General features: G+C 40.0%; 1 protein-coding gene across 2 annotated transcripts in view; it reads right to left on the reverse strand.

Moving 5' to 3' along the window:
- Nucleotides 1–24,089, reverse strand: part of CDC42 (cell division cycle 42) — a 46,273-nt gene extending 22,184 nt beyond the window's left edge. The window contains exon 1 of one of the 2 annotated variants that reach the window (XM_020983025.2): nt 23,988–24,089. The gene's annotated coding sequence lies outside the window, so the exon portion shown is untranslated. The remainder of the gene's footprint in view (nt 1–23,987) is intronic. The other variant, XM_020983024.2, reaches the window with a different exon arrangement.
- Nucleotides 24,090–24,331: the final 242 nt, after the last annotated feature.

Raw genomic sequence — 24,331 nt, forward strand, 5'->3', positions numbered from 1 at the left:
GGGTAGCTTTCTACTAAAACAGGAAATTTAGAGTAATATGTTCTACAATTTTGGTCAGGTTGAATCTGAGATGCAATCTGTTCAAAATGTCAATAAAGCAACTGGTGATGAGCTCAGGAAAGTAACTTGGAGCAGGGGGAGGCCATGCTGCTAAGCAATGAGTTGGGCCTTAAAGAAATTATAGGATTTTGATGGAGGGCAGGTATTGAAAAAGTCACAAGAAGGATGCTATCAGAAAAACCTGGAAAGACTTACATGAACTGATGCAAAGTGAAATGAGCAAAACCAGAACATTGCACACAGTAACAACAATACTGTACGATGATCAGCTGTGAATGACTTAGCTATTCTCAGCAATACAATGATCCAAGACAATCCTGAAGGAATTATGATGAAAAATGCTATCTACCTGCTGTAATTTTGGAGCCACTAGCCCTAAGCACTGCTTAGAGGACAAATTTGAGAACATCAGACATAGTAACTAATTGTCTAGTGTCTTAATGAGTTGAACTGAAAACATAAAATACTTAAAAGAAAAGATTAAAACCAGTTGTAGCAACCTGGGAGGGAACTCTAGGTCTAATATATCAGTACATCCTGTATATACTTCCTGTCAAAAGACTGTCACATCAGTAGCAGGAAAGAGGAAACTGTATTACCAATTGCCATTTTACTGTCAAGTGGTATTAAAAATTATTTGGCATAAATAATTCAATATTCTCTCTCCAAGAATCAAGTACCACATGATCATCAATTCATTTGCAATGTGGCTGAGAAGCAGTCTGGCAACTTATAGCATGAAGTGGCATTGATTCTAGCAGTCATTGACAAAATTATGAAATTGGCAATCCCCACGCTCCTAATATATTACCTCTCTCCTAGCCTAGAGTGTTATATGAATTACTTGGAACAAGCAATTTTGATATGGTTTTACTTTGTGACAGCAATGGTCATGGGTGTGCTTCTACTAAACTAAGCGGAATGACAGAAAATCTGACCTTGACCAATGAAGCTGGACTAAGATGGTTTCCTCATCTTTGACAATTTATGTTAGCTGAGCACTGAATTTTCTGCCCTCAAGAGTGTGTGTGTGTGTGTGTGTGTGTGTGCGCGCGCGCGCGTATTTCTGTAATTTTTTTTTAGAACAGATATTACTCCAACGAAATGTGTAAAAGTTGACCATGTCACCTCCACCTCCTCCTCCTCATCATAACATTTATATAACACTTTAAGATTTACAAAGCACTTTGCACATGTTATCTCACTTGATAAACTCCAGTAGTTCCCCATTACTGTCAAGATCAAATGGAAAACCCTGTTTGGCTTTTAATGTCCTTCACAGCCTGGTCCTTCCTCCCCTTTCAGACTTCTTACACTTTACTTACCTCTACATATTCTCCATGGTCCAGTGACACTAGGCTATTCCTAAGACACTATTCTCCACAGCTCCATGAATTTTCACTGGTTGTCCCCCAAGACCTGGAATGCTCACCTAGGTCTCAATTAATCCATCAATTAAATTAAGCACCTACTATGTGCCAGGCACTGTGTTAAGTATGGGAGATAAAAGAAGTAAAAAGACAGTCCCAGTCCTCAGGGAACTTGCAGTCTAATGGAATGCCACATAAGGACATATTGCAAATTTTTTCAAGGTATTTCGAGAAACTTAGGGAGTTTATTGATATATCAATCAACTTAATTATTTGCTGAGTCCTAATTAATTTGCTGAATTCCCTGGATTTCTTTCATGTGGCTATCAAATAAATGACTAAGGTTTCAGGCTCCTGCCCCAACATAATTTCACATTTGCACAGGCTAAAGAGACATTCTGATCCCAGCTGTCCCCCCCACTCCATTACAGACAATAAAGCATTTACTATGTTACAAATAAATGAATGAGAAAATTGTTCCCTAAAACAAAAAAACTTAAAATTTAAAAGCTCCTTTTAAAAAGCCATGATTTCACAAACAATTATTCTCAATGAAACTGTCAAAAGAAATATTTATTAGTTCAGCCAGTATACAAGGTAACTGGGAAGAGGCAGTACAGAGGAATTCAAAGAATTAAGAATCAGAGAGCCTGGGTTCAACTCCTGGATCTCCAGCACTTACTACCCTATATAACCTACGGCAAGCCAATCTATCTTGGCCTCAATTTCCTCCTCTGTAAAACAGGAGTTGGACTAAGTGACCTCAAGATTCCTTCTAGCTGTACTATCCAAAAAAATCTATTATCCACACCTATCAGATTGTCTAAGATGACAGAACAGGAAAAATGACAAATCCTGGAGGGGCTGTGGGAAAACAAGTACACTAATGCACTGTTGGTGGAGTTGTGAACTGGTCCGACTTTTCTGGAGCACAATTTGGAACTAAAGCCAAAGGGCTATAAAACTGTGCATACCCTTTAATCCAGCAATACCACTACTAGGTCTATATGCCAAAATGATCAAAGAAAAAGAAAAAGGACCCATATGTTCAAAATAGCAGCTATTTTTGTGGTGGCAAAAAACTGGAAACTTAGAGAATGCCCATCAAATTTGGAATGGCTAAACAAATTATTATATGAATGTGATGGAATATTATTGTACTGTAAGAAATGAAGAAGTGGATGGTTTCAGAAAGACTATACAAACTGATACAAAGTGAAGTGAGCAAAACCAGGAGAAAAATCTACACAGGAACAGCAATATTGTAAAGATAGTCAACTGTGAGAGTCTTGGGAATTCTGATCAATACAATAATCTACCACAACTTCAAAAGATTCATGATGTAAAATGCTATCCACCTCCAGATAGATAACTGATGGACTCAAGATGCAGAATGAAGCAGATTTTTTCCCCCGTGCTTTATTTTTCTTGAGAAAATGGCAAGTAAGGAAATATTTCATGTGACTTCATCTGTATAACAGATGATGTATTTCTTGCCCTCTCAATGGATGGGGAGCAGAGGAAGAGAATTTGGAACTGAAAAAAAAATTATTTAAAAATTAGCAACATTACATTAATGGAAAAAATATTAGCTCCTGAAACTCATTTTCCTCCAGATAACACACTTTGATGAAGTAGGTTCCATCTGACCCAAGATCTGTCCCAATTCATACATCAATCTTCCTAAAAATTCAACTGACAGGACTGACCTGGTTGTGAAGGACCCTCTCTTACCCTAATCATTTACAGTTGGCCTTTTTTAAAAAATAATATATAAGCATTACATTCAAAACAGATTTCTTCAAACGGATGCTCAATTATGGTTATAATTTATCTTGTAAGTATATGTTACAGATATATATAGAATATGTTCTATATATATTACATATATATTCTATATACTATACGTATTTAGCCTCCAGATAGCCATTTGTTTTCTTCCACCCACACCAGATCACTACGCTGAAATTCCAAGTGTCACAAAGTCAGAAAATTTAAGTGCTCTTCTACCTTATTCAATCTTGGCCTCCCAAGCCAACCATTAGTTTTTAATGGGAAAAACAAAAACCAACATCTAAACTCCTGAAAAAAAAAATTCTGAAAATACTTCAGGACATTTTGAATAGCTGAGTTCAACAGTTAAATTCCACAAGAGCCAAAAGTCTCTCAACACTTCTAGAGTATTTCATTTATACCCAGAATAAAATATGGGAGTATATTTTGAACCTCATAATTTGCTGCCAGACTACACAATAAACAGGAAATAATTTTAGAAAACTTTTGGCATTTTTTCAAAGCCAGATACAGGCCTACTGGAGGTGTGTTTTCCCCAATATAAATATTTCCTAGATAAGACTTTCTTATTTCTGAAAACCACAGGAAGCTGGACTCATAGCAGCCTACCAGCAGATTTCACTAAGGACAGTTTCCACTTTGAAAACTGCCAAATTAAATTAATTTTAGAAAAGTTTTACTTTCCTCAGTAAAAAGTGAAACATCAACTTCAAATAAATTTCAAAGAACCCATTCTTCATTTTCTCCATCAATTCTCAAATTTTGCCCTTAGAATTACTTTCTACCTTTAGCTAGTGCATGAATAGCAATCCAGTTCCCAAAAGAAGTCTCCCTTGTGCTAAGTGTTGCAACAGTGGGAAAAAGAAGTTGGGGGAAGAAGATGGTGGTGAGCAGAGGATTATTGAACTAGAGAATAATGGCAACACAAGGCCCCCTTTGGTACTAGTTATCTTACATTTTCCCCCCTAATTCCAGAATGTTAAAAACTTGTATATCTAGACTGCAGGGGTTCTTCACCTTTTGGCAATGACCACCCCACTCCTTCCCCCTTGGCAGGCAGCCTATGGACTCCTCAGAAGATTTTTTAAAACATTAAAATACAATATTTATAATTAAAATGGAAACCAATTATATCAAAATATAGTTATCAAAATTTTTAAAAATAAGTTCAGGAGCCCAGGTTAAGAACCCCTGTTCTAGAGAGTAAGAGGGATCAAATTGCCACAACTGTCCAAAATCTACTGCAGTAATTGCTTAACAAGTTAATGAGTACTAGCAAGTATCACTAAGTATAGAGATTTCTATGGGTGCACAGGGTACTTATCTTGAGAAACCACCCAAGAAAAAAAGAGCACCCACTATTACCTTACAGGAAGAAAACACAATCATTAAATCAATAAACAAGTATTTGACGGCCCATAGGAAGCCAGGGACCACAAAAATACTGCAGAATGAGAAAATATGTAAAGCACGTTCAGTCTTCAAAGTGCTGTAAAAATACAAGTTATTATTATTTCTTTCCCATAAGTGCCTTACAATTTGGTACATTTGTAGAAAAGTCAGCTAAATGGCAAAAATGTTGCCTGAGGAAAAAAGCTCTATTTCTTTCCTCTTACAAAATGAATCTAGAAAGGAGACAGCACCCTCCCTCTTGGTAGAGAGATTTGTTGAGTACATATACAGCATATTAGTACTACTAATCAGTAATTGTCTGTAACAGCTCCAGTCTTTGGGTTAACTTATTTTTTGTCTGATATGGAAGGGGTGTGCCGTTGGCAGGATGAGGAGAGATCAGATTTAATAATATAAAGGACCTAAGAAATCACCTAGCCAAATCCTTTCACTTTACAGATGAGAAAACTGAAGCTCAAAATTATCTCTTATCCAAAGTTATATGGGTAGCAAGTAATAAATCTATAATCTAATTTCTATGTAATGTAAGACGCAAGGTAACTGAGAAATGACTGGTATTAAACCCAAAAGGCAGTGTTAAAAACTTTATTTAAAAAAATCAATCCTCAAGGTTTGGCTTGTAGATCAAAGCTATCCAAAAATCCCTCGCCACTCTTTTCCTTTTGTTAACATGACAGGAAACTAGACTTCCTAGAATTTTTAAATCCTCATTACAGAAGCAAAGTTCAAGAAATCAACCCTTTGACACAAAGATTTCAATGCTAGAGTCTAATAAATTGGATTCTGAGAGCAGTGGACAATTTCCAACCCCCCAAGCAAACCTTCAGGTCTGACTACAGTGACCACAGAGGCAACCTGCCCCCAACCCTCTATCAGTTATTGGCAAAACAAGCCCTGCCTGACCCACTGAGCAGAGCAGTCCATTCATTCCCATCTACACCTTTCTACCCTTCCTAAAACAACCCCTCAGTAGCCCCAAAAATAACTGTGCTCTCTATACTGCACAGAAGTAAGCATCTCACAAAAAGTTAGTGGCTGAACACCTAAGGACAAAAGCCAAACAGAAGTTAACAAATGGCTCCACATTTGAGAGGGAAAGGGGAGATTGTATGACAACGATTTTGGTTTGGATTTGTTGCTGTTTTTTTCATTTTTCCTAACAACATTTTCTCTTCCGGAAAACTAAAAGTTTTTGAATCACTAATTTCAGAATGATAAATAAAAGGTCATATACTGTTCCTCCAAGTAGATGCTGGGACAATGCAATGACAAAATGTTATTGATTGCATTTGACTAAATTTCAAAACAAATAAGGACACTTAGAAACTTGATGTTGGAAAGGTGCCTTTCAAATTTTGTCCAGTACAAAATATCTTCAGATCCTTGGTTCCCGTCATGGAATTTTCTACCAAAAACTGTTTCTGTATCCAAACAGTAGCTTGCACATACTAAGCACGTTATGAATATTTGTTAAACTGACACTACAACATTAACAAATATATGTCAAGTAAAAAACAAAAGATATCAACATTTTTTAAATTAAGTTTATACTCTGCGCTGTGCTTCAATATACATATTCCTAAATCAACAGCAACAGTAAGTAAATTTCAATTTTTCTAACAGTTGTCTTGGACCAGGAATTGAATCCCTGCAAACATTATGTCTCTATTTTTAAATCCGTATTTGTCCTCCGGTCCCCTTGCAAGGAGTATCTCTTTTCCTGCGATCCTAATTAATAAGGGCAAGGACATGGAAATAGAAAACAATCCCTAAATGGAAAACAAAGACACCCTACTCACACCTGTAGTTGCAAACAACCCCCTCAGGCTTCTAGATGCAAACAGAGACTGTTTTTCATCTCCAGATGGGACTGGCAGATGGTTTAGCTCAATCCCTAAATCTTGGAAGCTGTCACCATCAGGAGTTGTGGCAGCAGAGAAACAGGCTGTCAAAGTCCCCAGTCTCCTCGGCAGTTTCCAAATACCCATTTAGTCAAATGCTGAGTTTAAGCACTATCAGTCATCCAATACATTTTTGGTTCCCCTATATATCTTTACTCTTTACTCATCCCCCATATTCCCTCGAATATCCTTTTAGCACTTTCAAATCCTACCCAACCTTCCTCTAAAGGCTGCTCCCTCCATGAAACCTTTTCTAACCCCATCAAGCAATAACTAACTTCCTTCTCTGACTTCATGACAGTCTATATAACCACACAATTCAATCATCTTCTGAGTTCCTCACTTCAAACTTAACCAGTAAAATTAAGAACATTTGTAGATATCCCTCTTCTCCTCCACTCATCTCACACTGTACACGTCATCAGTCTTCCACTACTTCCTTCTTTGCTCCTATCTAAGATGAAAAGGTGGATCTCCTCCTTGCTAATACCTCACTGTATGTTCTTGCTTCCATCCTTCTACTTTCAGACTTCTGCAACAAAAATACCCTTACAATCACACTCCACTTTCATCTTCAATCTCTCACTATCTGCTGGCTCCTTCCCCAGGGCCTACAAACATGTCCATGTTTCCCCAACCCTTAAAAAACCCACACTAAATAAATGCACCAATTTCTCTAGCTAGCTATTGTCCACTTTCTCTCCTCTGTGGTTAAACTCTTTAAGAAAGCTATCTACACTAGCTGCCCTCCCATCCTTTCAGTCTTCTAAGGCCTCTACAATCTGGCTCCTGGATTTTTTTTAACCTTCAAATAAAACTGTGCTCTCCAAAGTTACCAACTGCCAAATCAAAGAGGCATTTCTCAATCAATCTCAGAAATGATCTTTTCCCACCTTCTCTCTAGATTTGTGGGACCCTGTTCTCTGCTGGTACTCTTACTATCTGCCCAACTGCTCTTCGGGACCTAGGCTGCGTCTCCCAAGGCTCTGTACTGAGTCTCTCTTTCTTTCTGATCTTTTTACTATAGCACAGAGTGATCTCATCAGAGCCCACGATTGGTATTTTTCATGCACAAGATTCCCAGATTTATTTAGCCCTAGCCTTTCTGCTGAGCCAGTCATGAATCCCCAATTGCCTCTCAGAAATCTTAACCTGAATATCTCGTATTTCATATTCAACACGTGAGTCAATAATCAATCGATAAGCATTTATGAGTACCTACTATGTGCCAGGAGGCACTCTCTCAGTGGAGAAGAGTCTTTGGCCTGGAGTCAGGAAGATCTGAGCTCAAATCCAACCTCAGACACTTACTAGCTGTGTGACCCAGGGCAAGTCATTTAATCTCTGTTTGCTTAATCCACTGGAGAAGGAAATGGTACTCCAGTAGCTTTGCCAAGAAAACCCCTTGTTCAGTATGGTCCATGGGGTCAAGAAGAGTTGGTCTGAACAACCATGTGCCAGGCATCGTGCTAATTAAGCAAGTACTCATCACCTCTTGCTTAAACAGCAGCAATAGCCTTCTAACTGATCCTTCCTGTCTCAAATGTGCCTCCACTCCAAACCATCCAAGTTACAGAGGTGATTTTTCTGAATCACAGATCTGACCGAGTCACCTCTTCCCCCATCCCCACTCATGAGCTCTAGTTTGAACACCTCCAGGATGAAATGTTTAAGGCCTCTGCCGTGTAACTCTTTATAACCTGGCCCCTTTCCAGCATTCTTATACCTTTACTACCAATACAACTACACTGTCCTCCTAGAAATCTCTCCAATAGATATTCCCACTTCCCCAACTCTGGTTTCCATGCCTCTGCCCCTTGGTATGCTCTGACCCCCCCTTACCTTGACCTCTTACTTCCCCTGCTTCAAGATGCAACACAAATCCCATCTTCAGCAAAGTCTTTACCCATGCCCCCCACCGCTAGTTCGTACCCCTCTCAGATTTCCTTCCATTTACTGTGTACAATCTTGTATGTACTTACTAGTTTTTTTACATATTCTCTCCCTTATTATATAAACTCCTCGAGGTGAGGCACTGCTTTTGCCATTCTTTGTATCCCAAGCTCATAAGTACTTATTAAAATGATTGTCAGTGATGTTTTCCCAACTAAAATCTCAGCTACATGAAGTGGGGAACACATTTTGTACATTATTTCCCCAAGCCCCCAAGATGCATGTATCATGACTATATAAGCAAGCAGAGTATAACAGAAACAAAATGTATCTGAAGTCAGCAGACCTGAGTGACTTCCCTGCTGCTCTACCACTCATTTATCTGTGTGACTTTGAATGTCATTTACTACCTTTGGACCTCAGTGTTCCTCCTCTACAAAATGATGAGGCTGGATTTCTAGGGGACCTTTCTAGCTCCCGTGATATATGAATTACTCAAATGCCTCATAGTTGAAATTATTACTTCTGGCCCTAACATTTTTGTTTCCACAAAAAAAATTGTTCCAAAGGTAAAACTGACAGGCCTTGGCAACAGATTGAACATGAGGAGATGAGAAGGATACCTAGGTTGTAACCCTGGATGGCTAGAAGCATGGTGGTACCCTCAACAATAATAGGGAAGTTAGGAAGAGGGGCAGCTTTGGGGGGAAAGATAAGGAATTCAGTTTCGGACATGCCAAGCGTAAAGACATCTGGTTTGAGACGTCCAATTGGTAGCTGGAGATTGGAGGTCAGAAATGAGGTTAGGGCTGCATAAGTGGATTTGACAATCATCAGCGCAGAAGTGATAGCTAAATCCACAAAAGCTGAAGAGATCACTAGGTGAAAGAGTACTAACAGCAGAAGTAAAGAAAGAAAAGAAGCCCTAGCTAAGACAGACATAACCCACAGGACAACCCAGAAATATTCTGAGAAGGAATACGAAGAAAAGAATTATTCTGTTACATAGGATGGCTCTCTTGGAGGAAGCAAAGGGCTAAGATGCTAGGAGAAATTTAGACAATATAAAAATATACCAATAAAAACTATTTTTTTAAAAGTGAATGTTTCAGAATTACGGAGAACATGTATAGCTCCTAGAGGAAATATGAGAAGATAATTCCCCAGACTCCTTTGCAAAGGTGGGAGACACATAAGTCTGGAATATTTTGTATATTTTCAGACTTTTTTGATGTATTTATTGGTTTTGCTAATTTTATTTCTCTTCTTCCTCTTTTTCTTTAAAATATATTCTCTGTTAAATAAGACAGCTCTCTTAGGAGGGGGGCTGGAAGAAATTTAGACAACATTAAAAATTATTTTTCAAAAGTGAATGGCAGTTCTTACTTTAACTTGTTCATGTATCTGAAATCCTTGAACTTGAATCTCAAAGAATGATTTATGGCCTCAAGGAAAATTCTAGCTAAAAGGATACTCTACAATTTTACACTAAAGCATACAAGCTTCCTCTATACTTTTAAAAATTAGTTAACTCAGTTATTCAGAGTTATACAAATATTTACTAATTTCAAGGCATATGCTTTGAAACAATCAATTAAGAGTTTGGTTCTCTAAGGGTGTTTCCAGGGAGATAAGAATAACATACTCTCATTCTTCCATTTCTGAAAATCAATGTGGCTTTTAGACTACAACATGGAGCAACAGACAAATCTTTGCTAAAAGATAACTGCACAAGCAGTAGAAAGTAAAGAGCACAACCCTGTAACACTGCTGTCAACAAAAGGTAGTTGATATAACCAACCTTTCAATATCACAAGCCTCCCCTCTGACTTCAGTATTTCCCAATTCCTCATTACTAACATTTTCTCTCCACCACCAAAAAAACCTTAACTTCAAGCAGAATCTCCTTGTACCATATTTGGTGTCAAAAACATTTGACACTATCAGAAGAGGTGGGCTCTGGGCAGCTAACTTTCTGCTCTTTATCTCAAATGACATAACTATAAAGCACTCAGCACAGTGCCTGGCACATAAGTAGGCACTAAATATTAAGTACGAAAATATAAATGCATTTTCCCTTCCCCTCACTCACAAAATTCAACAAGAATTTTGAATTACATCTGTACTCTGAAGCAGTATAGCTGGTCACCAAAGGAATGGAGTGGGGCAAGGCTATGCATTTAGAGACCATATCCAATTTTTACTGCGCAAGAACAAAAGTCTACAAGTTGATGATAGAATATATTTCTGCTTTCTTAGCAGAGGCAAAGCACAAGCAAAGAAAATTAGCACAATACTAATTAAGGACTTATTTACTCAGAACTATAACTATGTACAAAATATGAATCTGACCCACAGAATTTAGTCTTATTAGGCAGATAAGACTAATACATTAAGTGTTAAATCATGTAGCAGAAGGACCCACTAACCTGGCCTATGTTGCAGCTAGAGAATGCTGGACATAGTATTTAAGGTAAGGGATATGCAGGAAATATTTCAAACTGAACCTCTATCTTTTCCCCAAAACTCACCCCTCTACCAAAATTTTCCCCATTCTCTCTCAAAGGCACTATTATCTTTCTTTCCAATTACTCAGGGTCACAACCTCGGTCATCCAACCCCTCACTCTCTTTCAGTATGCATAGCCACCCAAATCAGTGTAATTTTTACCTTCATGACATCTTCCAAATCCCAACTCACATATCCTCCTCACACCCTCATTAAGTTTTATTTGGATTTCAGCAACAGTATTCCTGCCTGGAATGCAAAGGCAGCATGATATAGTAGGTGCACCTTGGAACAGGAAGACCTGGGTTCAAGTGCTACCAGCTCTAACACACAATGACTGGGTAAGTCACAACCTCTCAGTGCTCTAGGCAACAATCTAAGACTATGTTGTAGAGTTTCCTCACCAGACAGGTAATTCTCTATGGCAGTGAAAGAGCAGCAAAGCCAGTCCCTGTTCCTATTCACTGTGTCTCAAGTCTCTCACCACTCCAATCCATTCTCCACAAAGTCAACCAATCCATAAGCATTTATTAAACTCTTACTGAGTCTCAGGCACTGACACAAACCCTGGGAATACAAAAAAGTAAAAAGAGGGTCCTGCACTCAAGGAGTACACACTCTAATGGATGAGACATGTACATACAAGATACTACAGCGTAAAAGGAAATAACTCCAGAAGGACAGCACTGACAGTCGAGTGGTGAGGGCGGACACCAAAGCCCAAGAGCTATTACCTCTAAAACCAAACGTAAACCCCTCTGTTCGGTATATAAAGGTCTTTATAACTTTACTCCAACTTCCTTTCCAGGTTTCCTGCATGCTACTCCTCTCATTATCTCCAAACCTTTGCACTGGCTTTATCATGTCCCCACCCCCCATGCCAGGAATTCACACACTCTTCACTCTCATCTCTCAGAATTCCTGTTTTCTTTCAAGGTTCAGCTCAAATGCCACTTCCTACATGACTGTTTTATTTCCTGACCCACTAATGCCTTCCCCCAAAAATCTGGCATGCATTTTATAACTAAAGTATATATACTTTTACATATGTACCTCGGAAAATCAGGTTAAGCTACTTGAAGGCAGAGATTAATTACACTTTTTTTTAAATCTCCAGTAGCTAGCAGAATCCTGTTAACAGATGCTTGTTGACTGCAAAGGGAAACTGGGAACAGCTGAAATGGAGCACATGGATCAGTCCTCATCAGAGGGAGGGCCTTAAAAAGCCAAGTAAGGGAACTGAGACTTAATGGAGAAGGCCACACAAAGTCATTTTAAAGTGTGTACAGAAGAATGATCAAAGAGATATTCTGGAAGATTAGTCTGGCAGCAGTGCTCTTCTTCTCACTTTACACTGCTTCCCTTGATTTCTCAGTTCCCACGGATTTAATTATCACCTCCATGTTGGTGCATCTCAAGTCTACATATCCAGTCCTAACTTGCTCCAAAGCTCCAGACCGTGGGTCTAGACTCCAACTGCCTACTGGACATCTCAAACTTCATGTTCCTAGACTTCTGAGACTCAACATGTCCAAAACCAAATTCATTATTTCTCCCCTTAAACACTCCCTATTTCTAAATTTCCCCAGTACTGTGAGGATAACACCATCCTTCCAGTCTCCCAAGTCAACCTGGGCTAGTGGTCATTTCCAGTTGTGTCTGATTCTTTGGACCCTCCTTCAGCATTTTCTTGGCAAAGATATTGGAGTGGTTTGCCATTTCCTTCTCCAGCTGATTTGACAGATGAGGAAATTGAGACAAAGAATTAAGTGACTTGCCCAGGGTCACACAGCTAGTACGTATCTGAGGCTGGATTTGAATTCATGAAGACCAGTCTTCTGACTCCAGGCAGTGCACTTCATCCCCTGTACCACCTAGCTCCAATCTAAGTATCAACCCCTCAACTCCTCACTCTCTCACCCCTCCCCATATTCAATCTGTTACCAAAGCCTGTCAATTTTACCTTCTAACATCTCTTGTAAACAAACACCTCCTTCTTTCCTCTGACACTGGGCTACCATCCTAATGCAACCCTCATGACCTCATACCCTCAAATACTTCAGTAACCCTTGGTTGTCTTCCTTACCACAAGTCTCTTCCCACTCCAGTCCATCCTCCATTCAGAAGTCAAACTAGCCTTCCTGACAGTGGCCATAGATTAAATAAAGTGCAGAGGTTCCCTATGACCTTAAGGCTCAAAAAAGAAAATTCTGTTTGACATTTAAAGCCTGTCACAACCTGGTCCCTTTCCACCTTGCCAGTCTTCTTATATCTCACTCCCTTACTCCAGTGACATTGGCCTTCTTGCAGTTCCTTGAACATGACACTCCATCTCCCTCTTCCATCTCCCGACTCCAGACTTTTTCATTGGCTATCTCCCATGACTTGGATTCTCTCCCTCTTTGGCTCTACCTTCTAGCTGCTTCCTTCCAGTCCCAGCTAAAATCCCACTTTCTGTCAGAAATCTTTCTCAACTCTATGCAACGTTAGTGCTGTCTTTCCTCGATCATCTCAAATTTATCCAGTCGATTTCATTTGTACATAGTTGTTTTCACGTTGTCTCTCCCATTACTGTAAATTCCTTGAGCAGGAACTATCTTTTGTCTTTCTTTGCATCCCCAGCACTTAGCACAGTACCTGGCACACAGCAGATAATTAATGATTAGTGAGTAGAAATGAGTCGAGTTAAGGGGATAAACATTAGACCATTGCCATAATACAGATGAACCATGGGAGAAGGAAGAAACAACAGGACTTGGTAAGAGATTAGAGGGGTAAACAATGACTAATTCAGCTACCCTAAGTAGATCCAGAACAATGGAGTTGTCCTGACACAAATATAAATAAAGTTCACAAGAGATACCAGGCAACTTCTTGAACAAGGGACAGAGTTTTAGCTTTGGAGTCAAAAAGACCTGGCTTCAAGTCCTGTTTCTGATACATATTGGCTGTGTGAACCTGGGCAAGCTTAACCTCAAAGACTCTAGAAAAAGCTTCTTCATCTCAGAATTCCCAGATCCATGAAATCACAAATCTAGCCCTCCCCCCATTTCAAATGTACACTCTGATGACTGTATTAAAAGCACAGGCATTAAAAGAAAAACAACCCTTTTCTTAAAGTCACTTTTACTCAACCAGTGAAATGTTAAGACTAAGAAAGTGTCAATCTCATGCAGAGATCCCACTGCTAGGCACATACCCTAAGGAGGTCAAAGATAAAAAAGGACTCAGACATCAAAATATTTATACTAGCACTTTCTGTAGTAGCAAAGAACTGGAAACCAAGTAGATAACTCATCCAACAATGAAAAGATAAATAAATTTTGGGACACAAATGTAATGGAAACGACTATGAGGAATTCCAAGAAGCACAGGGAGACTTGTATCAACAGATACAAAATTAAGTTGAACCAGTAAAAGATAAACAATAACACCAGCATTTAAAGAAGGTAAAAACTTGAATACTGTGTAATTGTAATGACCAAGATAGCTCCAAAAAAGATGTGGAAAAACCACCTCCCTCCCTTCTTTTAAGTAGGTAGTGGACTGTAAGAAAGGCCAGTATATCCTCTGTAAGACTGGTAAACAATCAAACTTTGAAACCAAATTATGGAAGCCTTTTAACTTAAGATTCCACAAAACCCCACAAGCTACCAAGCAGTCCCACCTGGAGCTTTGGTTTTTTTTGACATCAACTGCAAGCTATCTTTAACATAAAAAAAGACCAAGATTACCAATAAGGCTTTATGGAACATAAGTCTGCTGAATCATTGTGCAGAATTGGGGAGAGCTGAGTTAATCCCACACATTTCCAAAATACTAGCCTGGACTGAGAGCAAAAGCTGTAGTTGTGGCACAAACCTACAGCAACCTGGGTTAACTGTGCCCCAGGTGGATACATCTAGGAACCAGCTGTGGACTCTTTAGGCAGAATAATATAAAAACAGTGTTTTGGTTTTTGGTTGTTTTTTTTCTTTTTTTTGGGGGGGGGGTTCTCTTGAACAGCTTTTAACCACTAGGAAACTGCTTTTACCTGAGGGTATTGGAATGGTTTTTGTTTGGAGTTTTTGTAAGTAACAGCAGATTTCAACACTTGGAATACTCACTCGAGCTTCCTGATCTAAGATATCAGATTTTAGGGGTAGCAGACTGGGAGAAACAGGACAATAAATCCAACAACACTAAAATGATTTGTTGTTTTATCATTCTCGTAGGTTTTACATTCCTAGGACTAGCTGAGTAAAGAAACTAACACTTCTGACAAAAAACTCCATAACACAATGAAATGAGGTAAACTGAGTCATGCTTTAAGAACATAACAAAATGTAACTTCATAAACCACAGCAACTGTGGACTACCACTTTCCATACCCTGTACCATCCATAAAAAGCCTTCACTAGGGAGCCAACTCAAATGGCTTAGGGGCCTTCCTCTTCACTTTTTAATCTCAATGGTACTAATGTACATATAACAATGTACAGGTATAGTCTGACTACAAGATCAGCCTTAATTCCTTTTCAGGTAATACATGAGCTCACAGAAAAGTCATCATTAACAAACATCCAAAATGCTGCTTTCCTTTATCCTTCTAGATTTTTCCAAAACAGTTTTCCAGCCTGCCACTTTTATCCTCCCATTCAATTGTGAGCCCAAATCACTGTCTATCCAGTGACTACCCAGTATAGATGGCACTGCTAGACCAAGTCTATAGGTTGTCCATCGAATCAGATGTATAATATCCACTTGGTTTCTCCCATCCCCCTGTGTGGATAGTTACTGAGCTCTTTTATGTATGTATTTATTTTTATTTATTCATTTAAGAGACTGAAATGTTCCAAGCTTGATGCAATTACTTCGATTTCATCCAAAAGAAGCATTCAGACAACTTCACCATATACAGGGAAGCCATTTGGACTCTGCAATGAACTGTCCTCCATGAAGTGATTGACAAATACCTTTGGTAGACATTTCTCATTTTATGCCTTTGCTTTTAATTAATAAAATAATCTCTATTACATTAGTGAGAATTGTATACACACAATGAACTCTGTGTAATCTTTTGGGAAAGCCTGACTATTCTGTTCTCATACCTTCAGGGAAGCCCCTTGGTAAAGGATTTTTTTTTTTGGCCTATACTTGTGATTTCATCAGTTTAAGGAACTTGCTAGGAAAGAGGTTTCTTTTCCTAATGCAGCTCAACCATTGTTCAGCAATGTCTTAGAGGGTCACCTGGGTCACCTGGATCACCGTTTAAATGACTTGATCAGGATCAAAGTCCTTATGAAAAGCAAGACTTTTCAACTCATCTTCCTGACTCCATTAGGAAAAAGAAAGTTACAGAAATGGAAAAATAGGTATGTGGGTCAAGAAATTTTGATAATTTCTTGGTCACATTTTTGTGGTTTAAAGTGGACTATGAGTTTTTCCAAGAGTTTGGTATCCTTTTGTCTTCGAGCTAAAGATTCAAGCTCTCAACAAACCAAAATCAAGTCACATCCCACCCCCTTCAGCACTGCGTTTGTGTTTTCCAGCTGCTCTTCCCATCTTTTTGTGGTTTAACATCATTTCCACTTGTTCAAGCCAAATATCAAGAACAGTTGAGTTCCAATGTAGTAGTTTCATTTACTGTCAATGATGGAGACAAAAAGTTATAGAAATTTTCATAATTCTTTGCTCAACTTTTCCTATGATCATTATCTTTCCCAGTTTTATCATTAAAAGTCCTATAGCTTAATTAGGTCTCTCACTAAACTTTCTAGAAATCTTTTTGCTCTTTATAATGGAGACACCAAAAAAATACTCCAACCTAAGAATTTTAGAACAATTTTATTTTAAACTGGTGCTGCCCTTGGCTGCCATACTTCTCCAGACAATCATCTGCTGGCTAAGGCAAGGCTCTTTGGATTTCTTTTTGGCAACTGATAATTACTTAATAGACAGGAAATAACTAGCTGATGTAGGAATCATTTCAGAATCATCTGAGCTGAGCCCACACAAGTTGGGCAAAGAGCAAAACCAATACCGAAAACAGAATAAAAATGAGGAAAAATACTTAAGTGCAACTGAGGCAATTCCAATCTGACTCATTTAAACAAGGTGTGAAAAATGGGAAATGGGTGAGAGTATACAACCATTATTTCCTAGAGATTTGAAAAACTAATTTTTGGGATGTTATGCCCACATCCATGTCCATCACCTCCCTATGTTCTTCTTCAGATGTGCATGACACAAAGCAGTAGAGAGGCAGCAAGTTAGAGTAACAGAGAGAACCATCAAGACTTAGATTCAACTCCCTTAGATAAAACTTCCTGGCTGTGTTACTCTTTGCAACCTCAGTTAAGCCCCACTCCTCTCCCACCCATCCTACTACCCCCAACTCTAAAACAAAGTAAAATAGATGCTGATCTTCATGCCTTGAGTGAGATTCCTCACCTAGGAGTGCTCTACACCAGTGTGGTCTGGAGACCTCTGGACGACCTACGACACCCTTTTCAAAGGGGTCTCAAAGTCAAAGGTCAAAATATTTTCCTCATACGAAGAAGTTTTAATTTCAAATGAGTTACCATGCAAAATGCTTTGCAAACCTTAAATTGCTATTTAAGTGCTAACTATTATTATTCCAATTCATAGTAAATATCAATAGATATACCCATGTAGACAAAGCTGGGGGGAGAGGTTGCAAGGATCCTCAATTTTTCACAGGTGTAAAAGGGCTAAAAAGCTTGAAAACCCTTACTCCACATCAATGTAATGGGGGGAGGGGGAGTTTGCAATGAGAAAGTCCTGAGGCTTCTATATTACTTAAATTATTTTGCCTCTTTTCTTATTCCTTGAACCCTTTTCTCCCAACATATTTTTCCAGGCCTTCCCCTGACTACACATTAAGGTCACCAAGTATATGATTACTTCATTTAGAAGGTCATAGTTTTTTCTCCAGTAGAACTATCTACCTCCTCATCTAACAGAGTAGCACATGAACAACAATTATCCTTTTTGTAAAGGCTAATTAGGAGCACTTCAATAAGAGATGAGAAAACATCCCATGAAAGAAATCTGTTATCTTTGAATGCACAGTAGAGCCAACCCCTTTGTTTTTATTCAAAGAGAGGCAATATACTTGTCTTCTAGTTTCATTTTTTGTAAGAATGTCAAAATTGACGATTTCTTCAGCTCCTCCAGTAGGTTTGTCTGCTCTTGTGTCAGTGAACAAAGATCTCTGTTATAATACCAACTCAGTAAAATATTATTTGTAGGCAGTTTAAAAAACTAATTTTAGCATCCTCTACTCTCAGCCCTTCAATGCCGAAGCAAAGGGCTAAGGAAGGACCTTTTCTGCATTTTTCTTTGTTTCATGAAGCAGCCACAGCCCAAGGATTCACCAAGTTACCAGCTAATTGGTGATGAGCTACTACAAACAGCTACTCTGGTCCTCGAAGCAATGGTCTAAGACTAGTATTCAAGACATGTTTAAATTAACTGAAAAGAAAAAAAGTTGCCAGCAAAGTACCTTAAAGAAAGAACTGTGGCAAGACCTGAAAACAACTGCTGCATGGAGAAACCAAAATACAGACTTGGTTAATCAGTCTGTTCAACCACAACAGTAGGACCAAAAAATTCAGCTCTAAAGCTGGAAGGGACCTTGAAGAAAAACACTCCGACTTTAGAGATAAGGAAACAGATGCCCAAGAAGGTGAGATGACTCACCCAAGGCCACAAGGCTAGTAAAAGTGACAGGCAGATTTTGAACACAAATCCTCTGACTCAGTGCTCTTTCCACTGAAACACAATGGATGTAAGTGAAAGATGTCCAATACCATCTCTGAATACAAAATATACATGTGCTGGCGACTATCCAAGTTCTTTTCCTCCATTCACCTGAGCGTGACCAGTCTTTTGACCAGTTCGCTTGTATAGTGAGCAGATTCCCCTGGAGCACCTTCCATTCCTTACTTCAAATAACCCAACTGAAACTACTGAGAGAGTAGCAAGCATTCAGGAAGAAAACCTTAGTGCTGAATTCAGAACCAAACACTCCTGAGAGCTCAGTTTTGCTCCCTAACCCCATCTCTAACAATAACAACAAAAAAGATGAGCTAGGGATGCATATCAGCTTTGAGTCTAAGTGCATTTGGGACAGAAAAAGTATAAACTAGAAGGCCGCTGGGATGACAAAGTACCTTGAGCTCATGCCATTCATTCAAGCATCAAATGAAGGAACAGGAGAAGACTTGGGGAAGCCAGGAAAGCCGTCCTCAAGTACTCAAATGATGTTGGCTAATCATAGGTTTAATTATGGAAGGTATACCTAGTCCAACTTCTCTTACTCTTATCTTACAGATGAGGAAACTGGGAACTACAGGAAGTTCTGTGACTTGACCAAAGTCACACAAATAGTGGCAGGTCCAGAAGTTAAACCAGGTCCTCTGCCTCCAACTCCAGCACTCTTTCCATTGTACCACACTACTAAGAATTCCTTTCAAGAGGCTGAAAAGGACTGAAGCCATTACTGCTAATGTTCCGGGAAACTAAAATCCAGGACACCTTAAAAGTAGGCACCCTGACCCAAAGACATTGTAGATGAGGAGCCAACCCTTTTTTTTGGCTATTTCATTTGAGCCAAGCAAGATGACAGAAGATTGGGAATGGAAAGATTTCATCACCTGCAACTCCCAGGTCAGGTCTACTTCTTCTGCACTGCTTCCCACTCAGCCCCTAAATCTCTTTAACCTAGAAAATACTACATTCCTCCCAAGTAATTCCAAATTAGGGTAGCCATAAACCTCTCTTCAGTAGGACATAGGACACAAGCTTTAGTACCCATTAGGAGGCAGAAGCAAAAGCAAGGTAAAAATCACCTCTTCCTTCCACAGAAATTGCTCTTACCATTGAGGCTAAAAAAAAGATTCCTAAACCTAGAGAATGGCCTTAACTAATAGAACCCTCCTCTTTCACAACCCTTCCCCTTCCTACTACCCCTACAAACACAGATTATCTGTCAGTGTTACCAAATTACCTTTAAATGCTAATGAATCATTCCCTATAGCTATATAACTGAGCAAAATAAATAACTTAAGGGACCAAAAGTAAAATAACCCAGAATAATTGCTCAAAAACATTTACATCAAGCCTAGTATTTAGTAGGCTAACCAAGACTGACTTAGGTTGAACATGTAATACCTAAAAATATAGCCAATGGTGTCAGAAACTACTTTAGACACTGGAACTCACAGCACTCACTGAACCAACCGAATTCTTTATATACCATACTCCTAAAAATTCTCCAGTCATCTCTAATAAGAATTTACTTTTTTTTTTAAAGAAATCTCATTTTCAAAAGTTTTAGATTTTCTTTGTACTAACAAACTTTGTTGCCACCGGAACTCAAATCTAATAAAAATAGTTGGTAAAATATAGGTGATTTGCATTGTCACTTATCTCATTTTTGCCAAAACAATCGTATTTCTCACTAACCTCACTGAAAATTCCTAAAACATTAGTAGTTACCTTATCTATATTGTCAAGTCTGGAAGCCATAGGAACACTGCCTTATTTCTCTGCTGGGAAAAGTTCATCACAATCCTATTTTCAGAGATTCCCTTCTAGAAGCAAGGAAGGTGAAAAAGGAAAGAAAAACTAAGGCAATATAACCTACCAGAGGACTTTGGCATCTCACATGCGATAAAGATTTTAGCTGGAATATTTTAGGTTAATAAGGAAAAGTAGAGTCTAAGCAGAAACTGGATTCCGGTTTTAAGGGGGGGGGACCTTGACTGGAGTATTATGGTCAGAACTGAAAAGCTATTAATTTCAAAATGACCAAGAAGATGAGGCAGTGAAAATAATTTATGCCTTGAAGAACAAGGGAATAGGTTACTATATTTTCGAGGCTGTGGTAAAATCAATGGATGGTAACAGGAAGCAGGAGACAATGGTCAGGGGTAGATTAGGAAGAACCAAATCAAAATCAAATAACAGTTACTTAAGAAACCTAAAATATTAAGGAAAAAGATTAAGAAAATCTACAATAAAAGACCTATCTACCCTTCTGGCAAGATGTTTAACAGGATTGTACTGAACCCATAAGCAGTTACAAGAGTAAAGTGATGTAAAGACACTCTTCACTAGATCTACAACACTATAAAGTCCATGCAGGAATTAGTTTCACACAGAAAAGTTCAAGACAGGTTAAATGACTCCCTCAAAGTTGACAAACCTTAAGGGGCAAGTCTCAAAAACAACCTAGGGACCCTGACTCCAGATCAGTGTTCTTTTCCATTATACAAGATAAACCAGAATGAAGCAACACTTCATCTGCAAGCCTACAATAGAATGCAGATGATTTTTAAAAGGTATCAGGCTAAGGAAGCTTAGATAAAAGTGTCAAACTGGAGGGGTGGGATTTGGGGTTAAACTCCACATCTGAGAAACAGCTGGGCATATTTAGCAATTCTAACAAATTTTTAAAGTTACACTCTTAGTTATAGGAATCGAATCCATTTTCCTTTCTTGAGGAAAAGAGAAAGCCAGGCAAAAAGAAAGAGCATTAAGGAAAAATGTATTCAAAGGATTTTGTGGCTTATCATGAATTTCTAAGACCATTCCTTGACATTCTCAGGATGGGAAAAATAAATGCAAAACATTTTATTTTTTTCATTTCTTCAATCGTTAAAAAAAAAAGTGAAGCTTCAACAATAACCTGGAAGGGATACAAAGATGGAGAACATTCCAACTAAGGAAAAATAAGCTACTAAAACCAAGATCAAGTTTTACCAAGCACTGAGGTTCACGCCACACCTGATGCTGGCTATGCCTAAATCATCCCAGGTTGCCTTCCTTAGTGCTAAAATTGGATCCCCCTCTCAACTTCCAGGAAGAACCTCATGATCAGTTAACCTAAAGGAGTTAATTCAGCACAGCAGTAGGCATAATTAGTGGAAAAGCTGTAGCATTTACAGGTGTTTCAAAGTAGTAATTACTTCAAAAATAATCATAGGATCATCAATTTTGAGGTAGAAGAGATCTTAGAGGCCGTCAAAACCAAACCCTTCATTTTACAAAAGAAGAAAGTGCGATACAGAGAAATTATTAACTTGCCCAGGGTGACAGCTATTAAATGTCTACCGAACAATCTGAACCCAGACCTTTCAGGCGCAACAACACTGCTTAGTTTTTGGGCCTGCAGAAAAAAAAATATTTTAATTACTTTGCAACCCACAGTCGCTGCTTACAGCCAAAGTGAAATTTGCAATAATTAAACAGACATATTGCATTAAAGCTGCTTATAAACAGGTTAGAGTCTTACTCTAACATTTCTAAAACAAGGTACTCTTTTTCAAGCAAAGGTCTTCCAGAAAAATTCAAGCTGTATATCCTGACTTCCTCAAAATATCAAGACCACGTGAAAAATCTCAGCTAAACGATACTCAGCGCAGCACACCACAAAAACCTAAGTGTGCTCTTTCACATCAAAACTAAAACCTGTGTGACTTCAGTCTTTAAGCTCTTCTCGATATACAAAAGAAAAACCAGTTCAAACTACATGTTCAAACATGACTTGACCATACTTAATACATCACACAAGTGTCAAGTTTTCAAAGTACATACACTTCTCTATTACTGTATTTTGTAGTCAAAAGATTAGTAATTAGTTCATACCTGACTTAAGTATAAAAACTGACCAGCTACAAAATTACTCCTTTTTAGAGTTCATTATTTTAAAAAATCTAAAACATAATTTTTAACTGCGAAACACAAGTACCTAAGAAGTAAACAAAGTACGTGTGAAATGAGCTGTTTCACATTTCACCACCCAGATCGCAGGGGGAAAAAAAAACCTTTAACCTGCCGATCAAACAAACGTGATTTAATAGGCTACTCCAGGGAGGGAGGAGGTTGTCTTCCGAACAAAAACAAACTTCACTTTGTCAGGTTCACTCAAGAATCCAGGGCACCTATAAAAGTTACTTAGGGCTAAGCAAACAGCCCCGCAAGAGAAAGATGACTTACCCTCATCCGGTCCAACCTAGTCTTACAATATACCTTGACTAGGCTAGAAATTGAGAGGTAACTGAGGCAGCAGCACTTAACTGAAGTTAAAAAAAAAAAATTTAAAGGTAACTCGTCTCTGGAACAACAGATTAAACCCCCTAGATTCCAGGTTTATTCTGCTTGATTGAAATGCGATGCTTTGGTGGCAGGAGCAGTAAGGCCCCCAGAACTAGCAAAGCAGCAAATAATAACAGGGTGGGAGTTTCTGCAATACCCCCGATGAAGGAGTTAAAACTCTCACCCCTTCACTTGGCAATGACGTAATCTTTCACACTGCATTTCTAGAGGTCTTTAAAAAAAATAATAAAAGGAACAAAGACCATGTGTGCCCACAGGCAGAGACCAGGTGAGCTTCGCAGAGTGAAGAGGAGGCTGGGGGCTGAGCCGCCGCACCTGGGGGGCTTCAGCTCGCCCTCGGAGGGCTGGGTTAGGGATGGGCAGATTAAGGTAAACTGGGGGGTGGGGGTGGAGGAAGGGGGGCTCGCGGCAGTGCAGGGAGGAGGGAGCCAAGGGCTGCCCAAGGTGGCGGGGGTGGGGCAGGAAGGGCGTCGCCGCCCTGGCCCCGGCCCGGACAGACCCCGCTTCCCCGGGGCGGCGGCAGCGGCGGTTCCGCTCCCCTCCCCCAGCGCAGCAAAATGTCCGCGGCGGGCGGTGAAGCAGGAAGTGGCAGCCCGGCCGCAGGGAGGGCAGGCGGGCGGCGGCGGGAGCCCGGCCCGGGGGGCTCCAAAGGGAGGACCCCTCCCTTGCCTGCTCTCCTCCCCTCCCCCTGCTTCCGCCGCGGCCAGTGACAGCCCGGCCCGAGCAGAGGCCCCCTCGGTGCCCCGGCTTCCCTCGTCCGCCCCGGATGGACCTGCCCTCTCCACCGAGGCGCCCAGGCCCGTGCCAGCGCCCTCGCGCCGGGTACCGGGGACCGAACGCGGAGCGGAAGGCGATGGGAGTCGGGTCAGGGAGAAGGGGGTGATTTATCCCCGAAAGAAGCCCCTGGGCCCCCCGCACTCACCTCAGCTTCTCCGCCGGGGCGTTGGCAGCACTGCGCGGGGTCTCCTCCGCTGCTCGGCAGGGGCACGCCTCTGACGTCAGCGCGCACGCCACCCGGCGCAATGGCTGGCTGGGGAGGACAGGCGGAAGTGGGGGAGGTGCTAAAGGGCTGGAGAAGCTGCTGCGCAGCTGCGAGAGGAGCCCCGGTCTCTCTTCCTCCTCCCTCCATCCAGCCTCGTTCACCCTGACTCCCTCCCGCTAGTTGGACATGCGCAGTGTGTAAAGACACTTCCTCTCTCCCAGCCTCCTCCCTAGGACCTTGTTCTTCCTCTTGAGAGCTGTGGATTTGGGCACTGGGGAGCTGAG

The sequence above is a fragment of the Phascolarctos cinereus genome, unplaced genomic scaffold (assembly GCF_003287225.1).
Source record: "Phascolarctos cinereus isolate Bilbo 61053 unplaced genomic scaffold, phaCin_HiC Scaffold_726;HRSCAF=1367, whole genome shotgun sequence".
In the NCBI taxonomy this organism is placed as follows: domain Eukaryota; kingdom Metazoa; phylum Chordata; class Mammalia; order Diprotodontia; family Phascolarctidae; genus Phascolarctos; species Phascolarctos cinereus.